The sequence below is a fragment of the Sipha flava genome, unplaced genomic scaffold, assembly GCF_003268045.1.
Source record: "Sipha flava isolate LNK unplaced genomic scaffold, YSA_version1 43_pilon_pilon, whole genome shotgun sequence".
Classification (NCBI taxonomy): Eukaryota; Metazoa; Arthropoda; class Insecta; order Hemiptera; family Aphididae; genus Sipha; species Sipha flava.
Genome location: NW_020273171.1, coordinates 1615822 through 1633917, shown reverse-complemented (window position 1 = coordinate 1633917; position 18096 = coordinate 1615822). Strand labels below are relative to the sequence as shown.

Here is an 18096-nt window from a genome sequence, read left to right as displayed (position 1 = left end):
ACTACTACTACTACTACTACTACTACTACTACTACTACTACTACTACTCGTTCACTATTACTAATATATTCTATATATTTATGTATATTTTCACTATTACTGCTTGTTACTACGTTAATTTGTAAAACGTTTTACACACTACACACCACAATTTCTGAGAACACATTGTGGAGTACCACCCATGAATTTTCTGTCCACCTTTCGTTCTGGTTAACTCATATATACACATATAGGATATATTCATGTATACTCGGTAGTATATAGGCTCATTTTGCACACGAGCGCCTCCTCACTTCACCGTGATTAATTGTTCACTAAAAGCCTGCGTAATTCCATGGCTGCTAAAGATAAACGATTCTGAGCAATGAGGTGGTGGGTGAGGTATAACAGAGCATTATATGGTCGGTGATGGTGGGTGCGCGCGTGTGCGAGAGGAAATCGATTCGACGTTTGTGTAAGTATGTGTACGGAAATGTGTATACGTTTGTCTGTAAATGTGTGTGCATGTGTTTGTGTGTTTTGTATATACAGTACACTGAATTATAGTCCTATGCCGCCATCGCCTATGAAGTATGTTTTTGGGGGAACGGAAGAACACTGATGAGATGATGATTATGACGACGAGTAAGAGGTTTCCGTGTATCTCACTCTCTCTCTCTCTCTCTCTCTCTCTCTCTCTCTCTCTTTCTCTCCTAGCATAAATGTGCTTGTATCATTACCATCGTTAATGGAATGAGGAAGCTGGTTGTTAGTGATAACTATGTATCGAGGGTCGGGACCCATGTGAAATGTGACGTCGAGTATTGGATTGCTGGCCACCTCACGTGGATCGAGTACGCGATGCATCTGAATTGGATATATAACGTAAATATATAGATGTACGTTAAGAAATTGAAGACAGATTTTTTTTCCATCGTAATATAATATTATGGAGGTTGCACGTCCGTGTATTGACTTTTCATAAAAAAAAAAAAACACAAGCGAAAAGCAGACAGACCGTCGCGGATTCCAATAAATGTCAAAAATCTCGCACCACAACGCTCGCGAATAGCCTGTGACCATTTAACAAATAACGAATAACTCGCTTCGAACATTTCAACTTGAAATCTAATACAATTTAATTCCATCATAAATATAAATGGAAAATAATGATTTTTCATTCGAGGACCTCTTCCCGAAAACCAATATATTTCTTTCAACTATATATATACCCACGTATACACGTACGTGTAATATTATCGAATAAATAGGACAACACCCGTAACGATTTGAAGAGTGTATACATCATACCACACCGATGTAATTGACAAAAATAACTAATGGAACCTATTCGATTGTACGTAAAACCGTTTAATAAATTGAGTTACAGTCCGAACGAATAAGGACTATACAGTTAAATGTTGACGGGCGCTGTTAAACTTTTAAGGAGGTATAATCGAATTGCCATAGTTAAAAATAAAAAGATAAACTAGCTGCGAAGGAATAAAATCAATTGCAATTTAATAATATGGTACCAGGGCGAACGAAAATTATATTATTACATATTGGTTTAACTTTAATACGGCAAATGACAATTGTATACAATACACACACATACACACATTTACGCGCAGATTCAAATATTCGACGATTATGGTTTTGAATATTCATACCATGTATAACATACTTCATGTACTACATGCATGCATACACACACACACACAAATGCATGCATACCATCGACTGTATACCTTTACGTACATACATAATATAAATATAAAATGTATGAGAGGGTGTGTAGTCCGATAAGTATACGAACCGATTTCAGTTGATATGCCAGCGCCAGGCGTTTCTCTCTTGACAGGGCAATTAAGTGAGGTATATATTATATTATAATGTTAGACATTTTAAAGCACGACTTAAAATGCATTTTTTCGTTTAAATTTTTGCCCGTCTCTTCTCTTCTTCCTCTTCTCCGCGGCTCCACCACAACTTCCGAACACTCCGCCAACATATCACATGATGCGTTTTTATATTCTAACTCGTGCAATAAGGGTCGTATACAAAACGCAGCAGTACCGGCATTTTGATTAGGTACCCGGTGCCATCGCCTAGACGTACACACGCCCAAACGATACGGTTTAAGTGTAAGACGCACGCAAATGCATAAGTATCGTAAATACGTATACAGGAGTTAGCTATATGTACTTGTTGTGTGTGTGCGTGTGTGTGTTTATATATACACATGTATGTGTACATATAAACAGAAACAATGTGCGATCGCGCATGTACAAAATGGGGTCACAGGTCGAAAAATACACACAAACCTTTAAAACAATGTGCGGGTGGATATATAGGGGATAGAATGCGGTATAAAATTCAAGGTGAAAATATAAGACCGGCGACGCCTAACCTCCAACCGTTCGGTCAGTGGCGCGGGTGAGCAGCAAATCACAACTGAAGAGACGGGGACGATTTTGGATTGTACACTATTCTCGCGTTAGCACGTTCAACGCTTTGTATTTATATATACTATGTACGTTGCCTAAATATTATTATCCGCAATGCGGGTGCACGATGCCAGGCCGCAGTGGTATATGTCGGTTGTCCCGCGACACCGACGGCGGTAAACACGTATGGATTTATAAACTGTTATGTTGTATAGTAGTGTTATCACGAGAGAATACGAAAATGGGTTATTGATGGATTGTGTACCACATACATGTTGTATTGTATAAATATAAGGGAAGCATATATGTACATGTAATATACGTGTACGTCGGAGGATGTCCAAAAAAATTACATACACACGTTATATTTTATGTATAAACTTGTTGTAGAGCGAACCGATCAATCATCGACAAAACTAATGGAAGAAAACTGTCGAGGTTTGTTTCAATTTTCAGATGAAATGATAAATTCGATGGTATTGTTGAGATATTCGGATCGCATATTGTACAGAGCTTGATCGGCCAGCGTATAGGCGTGAATTTTTCCATCGATACTCGCACAGAGATTAAAATAACAGTATTATTATTGACAACAATATACTACTAGTTATGATCATTGTGTTATAAAACATAAATTCGTCACACGCATAAGGCGAGGAGAGGGGATTGATTGTATAATATTTTATCTGCACAGTGTAGAGTATATTGAAAGTTCTACGAAAAATAGAATGCGTGTTATACATTCAAAAAGGACATAAAATATACTGCAGTTATTGAACAATAGTTGTTAATTATGCAAACGTTTTTTTTTTTTTAATATGTATGCGCAAATATTTACTATTTAACTGAAAAATAAAAATAAAAACTCGGACAGGATAGTGTAATTTTACTGTATTCGATTTGAATGCAATGATTGCATTCGATAAAAAACGATTCTGAGCGACGAGGGAATCATTTTTATTTAATTTTATTTGTTTCTATGGTGATAAACAAAGCGTTTTAAGAACAGCTGAAGAACGATTTATATTAAACACTAATTTATATAATTATAATTAAAATTTATAATTAGGAAATATCATAAAAATGAAAAAAAAAAAAATATAAAATAAAAGAAAAGGCTCAAAAGTTGTTCAAATACCCAAATTTCAAGTTTTTATGAATGTTTTTAACCGAATTACAATAAAAAACTCCCTAAATTAAAATGTCTATAAATAGCTCAAAAATAACTAAAATTTTCCGAACTTTACACCATAAGGAACCAAATCTAAAATACAACAAAAAAATCTCTTGTCATTTTTCATTTGAAGCAATATTTCTGGTAGAAAATGTCGTCCGTAATTATTTAATATTATAAAATCGTGAAATCTTACGTTTTTCTCCTTAACCGCTTTTATTTCGAGTACCGTTTCGAAAATCGAAAAATGACCTCTTTATAGTACCAGCACAAGAACATTACCTTTCAAAAAAGATGCTACACTTGATACTTTTGAGCAAGTTTAGAGGGAGAAAAAGTGTTTACAGAATAAAAAAGAAAAAGAAAAAGAAACATCATTGTAAAACCATTACATTCCTCGCTCCGTTCAGAATCTAAAATACAGCAAAATTTACTGTCAATCATTTTACAAGACAGTAAGTATGAATAGAAAGGATTATTTAACCTTCCAATAAGAAAATAATGAAGCATCAAAAAATGGTTACTATTCACAAATTATAATTTAGATAAAAAATCTAATTAAATATAAATTTAACCGATGATATTATTGATCAGTTTTTTATTTTCAAATATAATTATCAAAATACATAATTTTTTATTTCTATTTATTTAAAATGAGCATTACTAACACGACTACACATTATTATTCAAATGAGAAGTTTTTTTGTGTATTATTCCCGCGAATTTAATAATATAGATAATTTAAAATATTTATGGTATCAAATTATGAACATTGCTTTTTTTACGATGTAATGAAATTACAAAACAAGAATTTAAACTATTTAATATATATAACATTAATTTCCAAGAATGTTTGTACAATAAACGTATGTTAACATTATTTATATATAACCTTTACTAAAAGTATACAATTTGGAAATATCCACCCTTGAAATATAGGTTACGTATATTTTATTTTTAATACTCATAAAAATCTGAAAAATATTTGAAATTATAACAGTATTAGCAATATGTTAATTAATTAATTTTATACTAATACCGTACATAACCAACATGATAAACGCATTATAATATGAAAATATAAATATTTACATGGATTGATTTATGAAATTGAAATTTTTATATTCTTCATGTTTATAATAGGTCCTTGCAAAATAAAAGCATCTGCGTTGCACAACTTTCCTTTGGTTAACCTGATTCATGATAAAACTAATATTAACTCGATTCGTTTAAGATAATATTATAGTCGACAATTATCAAACAATATAAAATGCAATAATATCAGTGACTGTTAATTATATTTGTTACAGACAATACGGTAACTATTAAATTGTTTGATAGCGAGTGCAATTAATAATATAATACATATTTTAATAATACGGTTAGACGAAAGCAGCTCTATAAGGTCACTATCGTAGCAACACCTGGAGCGAAATTTCAAAATGTGCCCTTATGTATTTTTAATTTAAAAATTTATTATTATTAGATATTATTTTCAATAATTTCTTCAATTAATGTAAAGGAAGTTAAAGTTTTTGTAAATAAAATATACAACATAGACCAATGTAATTTTTTTCATAAAATGCAAATCTTTAATTTTTGCACTCTTCTAGGAATTGCACCCGGGGTGTAGGCACCTTCTGTTCCCATTGCTATGACCCTGTATTAGGTAATAAATAGGGCTCAGAAATTTTAGTAAATGTATATTTTTCTTGTTTCATCATAAAACCAATGCCGTATTTAGACATTTTGCGCCCCGGCTCAAAAAAAAATTGGTGCCCATCCTCTCTAAGGGGACTACCCACGAAAAATATAGAAGATAAGATCCTCATGAATCTTTTAGATATTCTAAAATCAATGCTATTTTTGTGTATTAAGCACGCCACCGCACACTACACGCGATTACAACAAATTTGGCAACTAATATTAAGTATATTAATATTCTGGATCGCTGATAGCAATATTGCTATAAATACATTAATAATGTATATTAATAAATTAAATACATTATCTTTAATTTTTGATACTGTTATTAAAAACAAAAAAAATAATCATTTCAAAATAATTTTAAAAGTTCATTAATTCACAAGTGAGCAAATTTCCGATCACAAAATTCTGACGCCCCCAAAAAACTGGCGCCCAAGGCAGTTGTAGCCAGTGCTCCCCCCTAAATGCGACCCTGCATAGAACATATAAAGTAAGATATAAATATGTTTAACACTACTCGCATATCATACACAAAATTTAATTTTATTATTTTTACATTTTTACGGGTTTTATTGCTAATTTGCTAATTTAGGGTTTATAGGGTTATTTTTGGATATATTTTCACATAATACAGGAAATAATCACATTTTTTTGATAATAATGATTTAATTAGTTATATAGTTTTAAAAATATTTGAATTATTGAAAATAAATACACCTCATCGAATATTATTTTATGTTTTCATTGACAATTTGATGTATTAATAGTTAGTGAATAAATTAAATAATTTAATTTTAAGTACACTTTTACAAATATGTTTAAGTAATTTAACATTTTTGTTACGTTTATAATTCAACCAATCCAGACGTCTATAAGCCCAAACATTTGTAAAATGACATTTAATTTTATTCTAATAAATTTATACTTTTTTCAACTTAAATGCATATTTTTTGATTTTTCATGCTATTTATTGCTTATATTTTAGAGTTTTTAAGTGCATATTAAAGAGCTGAAAAATAACATTTTTAGTGCTACAACTTCCGAGCTCTAGTAACAAATAATGAATAAGTGAATGATACATAGGTATAGAATTATATAGACCATATTAATCTTTAAGGTTATATTGAACGGGATTCATGTAAAAATAATAATGATAATAACAAAGTAATTCAATTAACAAGAATTTATTAATTCCGTCAATACCCAAAAGTTTTAGAATGTTAATATTTTAATTCCGAAGAGGCGAGGAATGTGTATTAAAATCGTACAATTGTTCCTGAAAACACGAACAATTTTAATAGCTACATGTGATAATTCGAAAACTGTCGCAAACTATTTGCGATATTCGAAAACCCCGGATATACGCGGCGATCAACAGCCACGCGTCTACGAATGATATTTAATCGACCAAAATGTTACGGAAAGTTTCTATTTTATTTTATTTCTACTAATATTATTCGATCGTCTCGTTGTTTGCGATCTACATCGATCAATTGCAGCCATCACCGGGTAACCGTTAGGACAACGATAATGATCGTAATAGACATTATCCGTTATACATAACTAACATAATTCAATACGTTATATATTGCATACGCAACGGCGGCATTGTTCGGTCCCGACATGAAATCTCGTTTGTACACAAAATTTAAATTTTGTGTATATGTATGCAAAGTCCAAGACCAAAGAAAAATCTCATCAAAATGACTCGGTGCTCCTATCCGGGGGGAAAATCAATATCTTCTCCCGCGCCCTCCGCACCCGCTGGTGGCCGCTCCTCTTTCACCGCTCTCTCGTTTCCCTTCGTCGTCATCGCCGTCGTCGTCGTCGTCGTCGTCGTCGTCGTCGTCGACGTCGCCGTTGCCCACCCGTTCACGGCACTGCCCACCCATCACGATCCTGCCTCCACCACACTGTTCTCATATATTTCGTATGTATATAAATATTCTCAAACTACTCCCGCGGTCAGCCCGTGTTGCCCTTCGTCGTTTTGTTTTTGTTGTAACAATAACATCTCAGGAGCGTGTCCGAAGGCGTTGGGATCTCCGGGACGACATCGTTTTAATTGCGGATGGAAGTTTTCGTACGCAAAGAGACGGAACACCTTTTGGTCCATTGATAATCAAACAGCGGTGACGATGAAAGAACGGTGTGACCCCGTGCCTCGTAAATATAGGCGCCATTGTTTACCTTTACCACGTGAAATTACCGGCAACGTTTTAGCACGTTTTAATCACGCGAAACTCGAGTGTGTGTATGTGAGCGTGTGTGTGTAAATGTGTACTCGCAAAAGTAGGTTTTTTACCACAGGAGAAATTTCATAGACAGACGATTCAAATGCGACGTCTAACGCAAAAATATCATTAATACACCCATATAAATCTAATGTATTTACATTGTATGTCCATCCATTTTTTAGTTTTATCCATGTAAAATAATCACCCCCTCGTAATCGTCTTTTTCGCATTCTCGGTTTTTTTTTCGGCTCGTTCCGTTATGCTGTCACTCTGCCGTTTTTCGACGACGACACTCTAATTATCCTGTGAGTTTCTCATCCGTCACGCTGCAGCGAAAATTTATCTTTGAAACTGGGAAAAAGATATACATTTTTTTTTTTATATATATAATACGCGTGATTTGTAGCTCGATAACATAAAACGTAACAACACGATTGGAAAAAAAATAAACGATAATAATGTACTTGTATAATATAATACTAGCAACTAAACATTATGAGAAAATAAGGAAATGTGTTCAATATAATAACGAATCTAATATCTCTGATAAAGCCTATAACCATTATTAGATCTTTGTAAGTCACCATTATATGTAACCTAACCTAATGCCTACTGGGGGAGGAGTGGTCTCTACACTCGAAAAATCTTTAAAAATCAATTAGTAAACGATGTATAAAGTGTTCACTGAACATAAGAATGCGGTGTGAAAGAATTGCGGAATATCGGTGAATGATAATAGAATGTTAACCTTTGCAGTATACATATGCAGTCATAATAAACAGTCACCGCACTTACATTAAACATTGAACCTTAACGCGTTAGGAAAATTCAAAAAGGAAATTTACCACGGAAACCTTTTCTCTGCCGATCACCCCCGAAAAAGAGAAACGAACGAAGAAATCAAAATGCAATATTCACCTGAATATTTATACATTACACGAGTGAGTTGACGGGTGCGATAAAAAAATACATCTTTTCGCTACGTTTTATTATTATTGTTAGACACATATACGCATACCTTAAACATCCAAATTGCATACACGATATATTATTTTATATAATGATAAATAATAATTAGTTCGTTATTTCATTTCGCGCGTTTATAAAAAAATAAATATGTTTTTTGGTCACAAAAACACACAATAGTAGACTGTACATGGTAATTTTAAATTGTGTAACCACGTTTCTCCACTTGCTCGTTTCAAGCCGTTACATTATTTTGTCTGCATCTCTTATCTTGTACTACAAAGCCCACAGGCGATCTACCTATTTACTCGCACTACTTGACATCGCTCGAGGACCGCACCCGAAAGAACCGATTTAATTGCTTTTGTACTGTTCGCCGACAATTCACTCTACGATTCCAAAACATTCTAAACTTTAGAATTACAACGAGAATAATTATCAGGTTTCTCACATCAATGATTAACTAATAAATTTCTGCGTCGAAAATAAAAATACCCCAGAGAATCGGTTCGATATATCTTGACAACCACTTGTCAAGTGCGTGCAATCAACCGATAAAAAAAAAAACTACACACACACACACCAGAACCATATTATATTTTCGTCATTTACGATCGTATGTTACTTGATATTAAAAGACTTCCAGAAACGCAAAATGTAAATTTTTTTATTTTACCTCCGAATATTAAATTAAATACAAAGTTACACTGAATATTATTTCTTTCAGTTGATATTGATCTCGAACAATTAAACAATAACACATTCAATCTTTTAAATTATTCTACTTTTCATTTCTAAATTTCACTTAGGTACCCACACTCTTCTAGATTTTTTCTTTTTCATTTCAGTATGAATTTCTCTCAATATTTTTATTTTTTCATTTATAACCATCAATTACTAATCTTTCGTTCATATATTTCGCACTTTCAACCTCTTCGTAATAAAACCATTTAACATATCATTTACAAACACTGAACAAAACAATTTTACTGAATAAAATACTAAAAAAACATTAAATTGCCTTTAAAATGTAATTCATAATAATTTCGTAATCCAATTTGTTATATATACAACACACCATATAACTACGATGTTCTTAATATAAATATGTATACGTAAATGAGTACTGTAACAAATTCGTTATATGATATACAAATATGCATATTATATGTTTGATGTGTATAGCAGTATATATTTAAGTCGTCTTGATATTCGTATGCAAGATAATTAAATTTAAACGAATTCATTGAACTTGCATACATTTAATGTATATTATATATCGTTGAACTATTGTTTCAGTATCACATATTTGCAAACAAGCATTTTAAATGTTTATAGCAGTTATAAGAAAAATTCTAGCCGAATCTTGTTATGGAATATTTCTGATATGGTTTTTATTATTAACTGATGATTAAAATACTAATTGTCTTTCAATATATTTACTATTTTTTATTTACAAATCTTCAAACTATCTATACGAAACGAAGACAAGTTATATGCATATATAAATTATGATTATATGTTTATATATGTTTAGAATTACCACAAATATTGTATTTATCCGACAATATGAGCTAGTGAAACGATATTTATATAATAGTACCTACCGTATTTAAAACGAAAAATATACACGAGTATATATAGGCAATGAAAATTAAAATTATGGGAATCGTACAGGTGTAAAAGTAATGTCATATATAAAAAATGATTCGTGTACACAAAGATTGTTGTTATTAGATATATCATTTAAATATAGGATTGACGTTTTAAATTTCTCATTTCATTTTATTTTTTTCTTTAACAAAACGTGCGATTCTTGGTCACAAAATATATATGTCACAATTAAACACTTTTAAATTTTTTTTTTCGTAAAATAATTATTTGAAAACAAATAATTTTAAATACTTTGGGTATTCACTTCAACACGCAATCATTTCAATCTTGCAGCTATAGATCCATAGATATCTCTTTTAATTTAAAATCTCAATTAGTTGATTACCTAGTTATATCAGTATTGCTCTGACTTAAAATGCCTTTCCTTCACAGTAACACTGATTTTATTAAATTTGTATTCTTTTTAATTGAATGACACATAAATATTACGAGTTTCGTTAATAATTTCATAAAATAATTTTAAGCGACTGTATCATTTATTTATTTCAGTTTTAAATTTCATTGTGAGGGGAGGGGTGATGGAACCAACAAATTCAATTAACTTCGCTATACATTCATAATAATTGAATGTTCGGTATTTCAACAGAGCGTCTAAATATTAATCTCTACCACGACGAATACATTACAAAACGAATTATAGTAATCAACCGGATTATACGATCTGAGATAGTGTAGTACTGAGATATAATCCAAATAACAATATCATTTAATTCTATATAAAACAGTTATGTTGCATATATCTTTAATCTTAATGGATATTAAACGAGTTTTTGATTTTGCTAGGTAATTAAAAATGTTACTATTATATATTTTATTACCAGAAAATCTTATTAAATTTTAAATTAGATTTTTTAAATGTACCGTATTTTTCATAAATAAATAAAACAACTCTAAGTATACTTATCATAACTGTGTAGGATTTAGGTATTCAATTGAGCACTTTAGTATTATTATTAAATAAATGTACTTAATTTATTAATCAATATGTGTAATAAATACTTATTTAAGAGACATCTATAATATAAATAGTTTTTGTCGGAGATGAACCATATTATCATGTCTACTTAAACAAATTCTCAATACTCGAAAACATTCGAATGGAGTGGAACATAAAAAACTCGCATTGGTATATTTGTTGGTAAGTAACCAATTCTTCAATTTTGTGCAATACGCTGTCTCTGAAATTATTTTAACACATCAAAATGTATTCCTTACCCTATTTTCGAATTCCCGGTAAGTTCGCTCATCAAAATAAAAGTTATTGGTAAAAGTTCAACCAATCGGCAGGCTTAATCTAAATCATAAATAAAAACACACAATATTCATACTCTCACCAAATCTGAAAAAAATTAATATTATCAAAAGAATAAAATTAATTCGAGAATTATAACAATCTCGTCACTATTATCTAGAAATGTGTAGAATGAACTTGTGTTTGTGGTACGATACGAGCGACGGCTAACGACTGACACTCGGACTAAGGCGACGTTGCTGTGTGTTTTTCCCCCTTGGTTGTACGCAGGACCGCATTGCGTCGTCCTGTACCTGCACAAGCACAACTCTTCCCATTTTGATTGATTCGGGGCCGGGAGGTGGGTGAAAAAGAATTTTCGGCTTTTTCCCCTTTTGGCTATCTCTCTGAACTACCTATGGAACGTTTCAATTACGTCCAGGTAAACGATTTTGATTGCTATTATGTATAGTATAATACCATTATACATTTCGATAATTTTTCTTATGCTTTTTCAATATTATTATATAATTATACATAGCCGGAGATAAAATAAATAATATAAAAATAAATATTAATAAAGAAATAAAAAACTGAATTATTATTTTATGTGATCTTTTAATGTTTTAATTTTTAATAAACTGCAAGGAAAAATCAATAAATATTTTTGTACAAAAAAAAAAAATCATAATTATGTTTATTATTTTTTTTTTTAATAATTTTAAAGTCACTGCTTATAAAAAATATCTTGAAAAATCTCCTCTAAAAAAGATGTACGTAAGTATCAATTGAATATATTCTAAAACCCATTATTAACAAAAACTGCCAAATGGAGAAAGTACATTAAAAATTGTAAAACAATTTTTAAATAACATATTACAAATAAGTATACATAAATATTGATCTTGCTGTACGCTGATCTAAGGACAGTATTTATTTAAAATTGCTTTTTAACTGCGTGGATTTATTAATGTAGCTTTCAAAGCATATCAGTTAAAATCATTATTAAATTAACATATTTGTAATTCAAAAATGCCATAAAAAAATATATTGAGAAGTACTTGACTTAGATTATTTAAATATAAAAACATTGTTTAATTAAAATCTAGTTTTATTATTATTACAAAACTTAAAAAATAACACATATTATTTGCTATGAAATATACAAAATGAATGATTTTCAATCATCATGAAATATTATAAAGCTTTAAATTACGCGCTAACAAATTAATTAAAAATTAATTTTCTTTTGTTTCTCGAAAGTTTTTATTAATTAATACTTTATTAAACAACTCAATATGTATTCAAAACTTTTGATCATATTATTAAATAATAATTTTAAATTAATAATAAATAACGATACAATATAAAAAAAATTACTTCATCCAAAAGAAACGTTGTAGACAGTTGTATCTAAATGTTATAATTAAAATAGTTAACAATTAAAAACTAAATATTACAAAAGATACTCATAAAAGATACCCATACAGTATTTTACTTAAAAGTGGTAATTAAAATAAAAAACCCTTGTAATGATTCTCAGTGAAAACAACAACAGTACAATTATAAAATAATATTTTATTAAAAATTTACAACAGAAAAAAAATTATGGATCCGTTAGTGAATTCTTTAAAATTTGTCTTTTATCGTTCATTTTAATACAAAATAGTAGTATGTTATTCATTTGAATATTGAATAAAATATGAATTTATTGATACTCATTATATTAAGTACTTATATGAATATTTTTTAGAGAAAATATATATGAATTCTATAAAATTATTATTTATGTAGGTATTTTGTTTAAATAACAACGATGTATTATAATATTGTGCATTATAAAATATTTAAAAATTAAAATAAAACACTATCAATAATTTGAAGAAATTAGAATGTCTCTATAAATGGGTTAAAAGTTCCATTTAAAACATTAAAATGAAAAAGGGTAGGTACAGTAGGTATGTGTATAGGTTAAGTTTTAAGGTACTTACTTTAAATAATATTCACAATAAATATGTATTACTATCAATCAACTATTCGTATTTTTGTTCATTATGGAACTTTTGTTTCGTTATTTTTTAAACTCGCTGAGTAATCATTTTCTGAAATACCGCATGCGAAATGCTTTTTGTGTGCTAATTAAATACCCCTCCTCTTCTCCCACGGGTCCTACAACGAATTTTATAAACAATTCGGGTAGTGTACCGTATTGCCCTTCACATTTTCGACTACCTTCACGTGAATCCTTTTTGCGGTACCCCTCCCCTCTTTAAAATGGCTTATGTATAAAAGCGGTCCTCCCATATTAGATTACTCTCTGTTATGCTCTGTAATGTAACACAATACATCGTCCTTATGTATTTTAACCCTTCGAATGCAGAGCACTATACCACAGCTAACCCGCTTGATGATATCATAATTATAAACACTTATATATTCAGTATTGGATGTACTAGAAAAAATGAAAACAATTAGACAAGAGTTGTACGAAATCATTTTGCATGTTATAATTATAATATACGTGGCAGTAAAATAATTTATCGTCATATTTATAATTTTTATATGCTATCTTAATGGTCTCACTGTACTTATACCTTGATTTTATCTCGTAATATCTTCACAGTACTATATTCTATTTATAAAAATAATAATTCGATAAGGATTGTATTTTTTGTACACTGGTTTATTACTAACTACACAACACGAAATACACAATTCAATATATTTGCATTAAAACATCATTATTTATTTAAACATATTAATCAACATTTGTTCGACTAACTTCACTTACTTGTGATTTTTTTTTGTTTAGAAATGAGGAAAATTATGTTTTAACGCTCACAATAATATTTATTTATGTATTTTTAATATTTTTTTTTTTTTTTTTTAAATGAAAGATAATTTCCCTTGTTATTGTCAATCAGCAAATAAAAAAAACTATCATTGAAAAAGTTTCTAAAAATATTTAATTAAAATGTTCCATTCTCTACACCCCTTAGAATATCCCATCCAAGAAAAAACATAATTGGCTTTGTAGCGAAGTAACGGCAAATAATTCTATAATGAATACTAAAGTTATTCTTGGAAACATTTTCAATTACATTTCAAATGGTTTAAGTTGATCGACTAACAAAAATATTTATAAATAAATTTTCATGTATAATTTTAAAGCATTAACTTCTTTAGAAAATGTTATAAAATTATAATTCAAATATTTCATAAACCTGATATATATACTTCAAAATGATAAACTATAAATAGTCTTCCAAAAAACAAATATAGTGGAAAAAATAAGGAATAAAAGATTACAGTGGGCATGGAATGTTAGACGTAACCAAAATCAACATATACCAATAGTATTAGAGGAAAATCCTACTGGGAAAGACCACTAAGAAGACCACGTTTGAAATGGAAAGATGTGATAAAGAAAGATGTGGTACATTAGGAGGAAGTATAGATTGAAGAACAAAAGCATCGGATAGGGGAAACTAGAGGCAAAGCTGTATGTCGGGATAGTCCGATTTACCGAAGAAGAAGAAAAAATATATACAATCAAAAATGTAAACTGTATATAATTATTTTTCAAACCCAACTAGAAATACTATATAACGTTTACGCCAGTGCCGCAAAAACTGGGTGTGCAGAGTGTGCCGCGCATACGGACCCCAAGGCTTACATACATTTGGGGGGCCCTCTAGTTCCAGCCTAAAATAAACTACACATTAAAAATACGCAATTATTTAATAATATTATATTATTATTTTATAATTAAAAAAAACTTTTTTAAAATTCAGGATATTAAGGATGTTATAATATTTTAGAGTAATATAATATTTATTTAACAATGAGTCCATTGAGTATTTGAGTATGCATATCTACCTAAACTACTTAAACAAATTTACTACGTAAATATGTAGTAAAGTATAATATACAACAGTTGTAGATATTTAATTTGATATATATATACATATATCATACACTAACTGATGTGAAACGTGTTTTAAAACCTAAAAAAATTGATACTTATAAATAAGACGTACAACAAAAATAAATCCTAGGAAGAGGCCTAATATAATTACCGCACACGGTCCTACTATTTTGTAGTTGCGGCATTGTTTACGCGGTAAAATAACAAAATATTATAATAAAATGATGTAATAAAAATAGCGAATTTACAACTGTGTGTAACAAAAACGTTTAAGTTTAATCAATGGTGAAATGAGATTAATAAATCCAAGTATAAAGTACAGAGCTGTATTAATGCGACATAATTAAATTGTTAAATAAATGGTAAACAATTCTTTAAATCTAATTTGAAAAGCTATCAAAAGTTTTAGTTTAGAGTGGATTTAGTTACGCCTAGGTCGGATGACTGAATTTTATTTTTACTTTACCTAATTCTATAAAATAAACTTAAAAATTCGTTGTATTCAATAATTCAATAATTCAATTTTCAACATAAAAAAATTAAGAAGACAAAAAAAATAAAATGCTTAACGCAAATCAAATATACTTTATTCTTTGTGAATCACAAAATATTACAATTCAATTTTACGTTTAAATGATCAAGAGATGTTTATAAGTAATACAATGATTATGAAAATTATAAATTCTCAAATATTCCTATTACATTTGGCCTATAGCTTTTAAGAAACATTCAAAGAACGTATTTTTTAAATAAAGCTATGTATTATTTCCACTCACATGTTAATCTTTACAACTTATTTATTCATTTATTCTTTTTAATGCGAGTGAATTACATATTTTGTTAAATTAATAATATGCTTTGAACATAATATGCTATGAATCATCAGTAATATTAGTAATATCAGTTAAAGCAAAATCATTTAAAGACATAAATGTATACGTATTGAGCTTATGAACATTTTAAAATCTATATAAAAAAAAAATTAAATAGACATAAATATTAGCAAATATTACGTGCACTGTTTATACATAGTTTAAATATAATTCGAACATTATAACAATAAAGTATTTGATAAACATTTTAAATGCTCCGAAAGTATTTGAATAATTTCAAATATTGGCATTTAAGTGAGTTATAAATGGAATAACTTATCCAGGTGTAATATAATTTAAACTGATCTACTGTTTATCAAGTAAATCTCAGTCGACTAGGATTCTAGAATTCATTCTTAATACGCTCGTTAAAAAAATATTGTAATCAGTAATTTTTCAATTCTTCAAAAATACTTAGTCATAATTAAAAAAATTGTAAGTACTATTATTTCTGAATTTTAATGAAATAACTAATTTTTATTCGAAATGGTTTTGTTGAAAATTTCACATTATACTTAAAAAAGAAAATAATTGCTACAATTATTTTACCAGTAAGTATATAAGATAAAACACGTAATTCAAAATAGATGGAGACAATTTAAAATTTGAACATCTCAAATTATACTCGTATATCGTTTCTAATTGTTTCTCCCATGAAGAATTTTCGGATGATTCAGAATAAACATTTTTATTTTTGTATTATGTATTGTTTATAAATTATAGTGAATTATATCTTATTTTCAATTTTAAAATTTCAATATTATAAATAAATATACGTGAAGTAATAAACAAATATATATTTAAATATTTTTAATTTTTTACTAAATTTAAATCCGTTCCCTAATTCTTATATAGTACAGTATCATAAATTTCAATTTTTTAACACTTACGTAAGGTAAATGACATTCTTTTTTTCCCGAAATTATCGGATAAGTAATACATTATACGTACCAGACACATAAATATATGTTTATTTTTGTCAGAGGGGGAATTACTTTTCGTCAAAATTATTGAGGCTTAAATAATATATAATAACGTGGCAAATTTTGAATATATTAATTTGTAGTCACAACCAGTGGTGGATCTTAAGCTTTTTTTTGGAGGAGGGACTAATATAAATAGTATTACTCATATTACTTTTATATTTCTATGACTTTATACCTGTAACAAAAATATTAAATAAATCTATAATAATAAAAAAAAAAAAGCTCAAGTGGGAAAATGCCATATCCCTTCCCATAAATTTACCTCTGATTACAAAGATATGGTCTTGGGAGGAATTGCTCCTATGTTACCTCTAAAATATGTGCCCATTTCTTACAGATATGTTATACTTACATTGCACATAACTACAATATACATGTATAACATGTATGCATATTCAAAATTTTCTATTGAAAAACAAATAAACAATTGATACATAATATAAAAAGATAATGTTTGTACCTACAGTTTTGTACAAAGTAGTGTAGTCAATCAAAGATATACACCATTGTGTAAGTAATTACAGGTTAGGCTAAGGGCAGAACAAAAAATGGATTGATTCGTTTCTATTAGAACTGTTTTGATTTAAACTCTTGGTACAGAAACTAATATCCAACATTGAACGTACATCAAAGTTTTCGTTGTAATTTAATTATTAATTAGAATGTGGTTAGAGTGATTATTAATTAGTAGTAATAGTGTTTTTCAATAACAATACAAGGAATGTGTGTACACACGCTGAGCCATTATCGTGTAAAATATGCCTTACAAAATGTTTGTGTTTATACGAGTAATATAAGGTATGCCCTTTAACCGTAAATTTAATAATATTTAATATTACTATTATTTTCTGGATTTTCACCATATTTTTACATATATGTAAAAGAATCGCAA

The 18096-nt window shown here is 29.0% G+C and overlaps 1 protein-coding gene across 1 annotated transcript in view; it reads right to left on the bottom strand.

Annotated features, from left to right (window-relative positions):
* The window catches only part of LOC112689297 (acetylcholinesterase-like), a 31763-nt gene extending 20093 nt beyond the window's left edge, over nt 1-11670 (bottom strand). The window contains exon 1 of the mRNA XM_025562940.1: nt 11403-11670. The gene's annotated coding sequence lies outside the window, so the exon portion shown is untranslated. The remainder of the gene's footprint in view (nt 1-11402) is intronic.
* Nucleotides 11671-18096: the final 6426 nt, after the last annotated feature.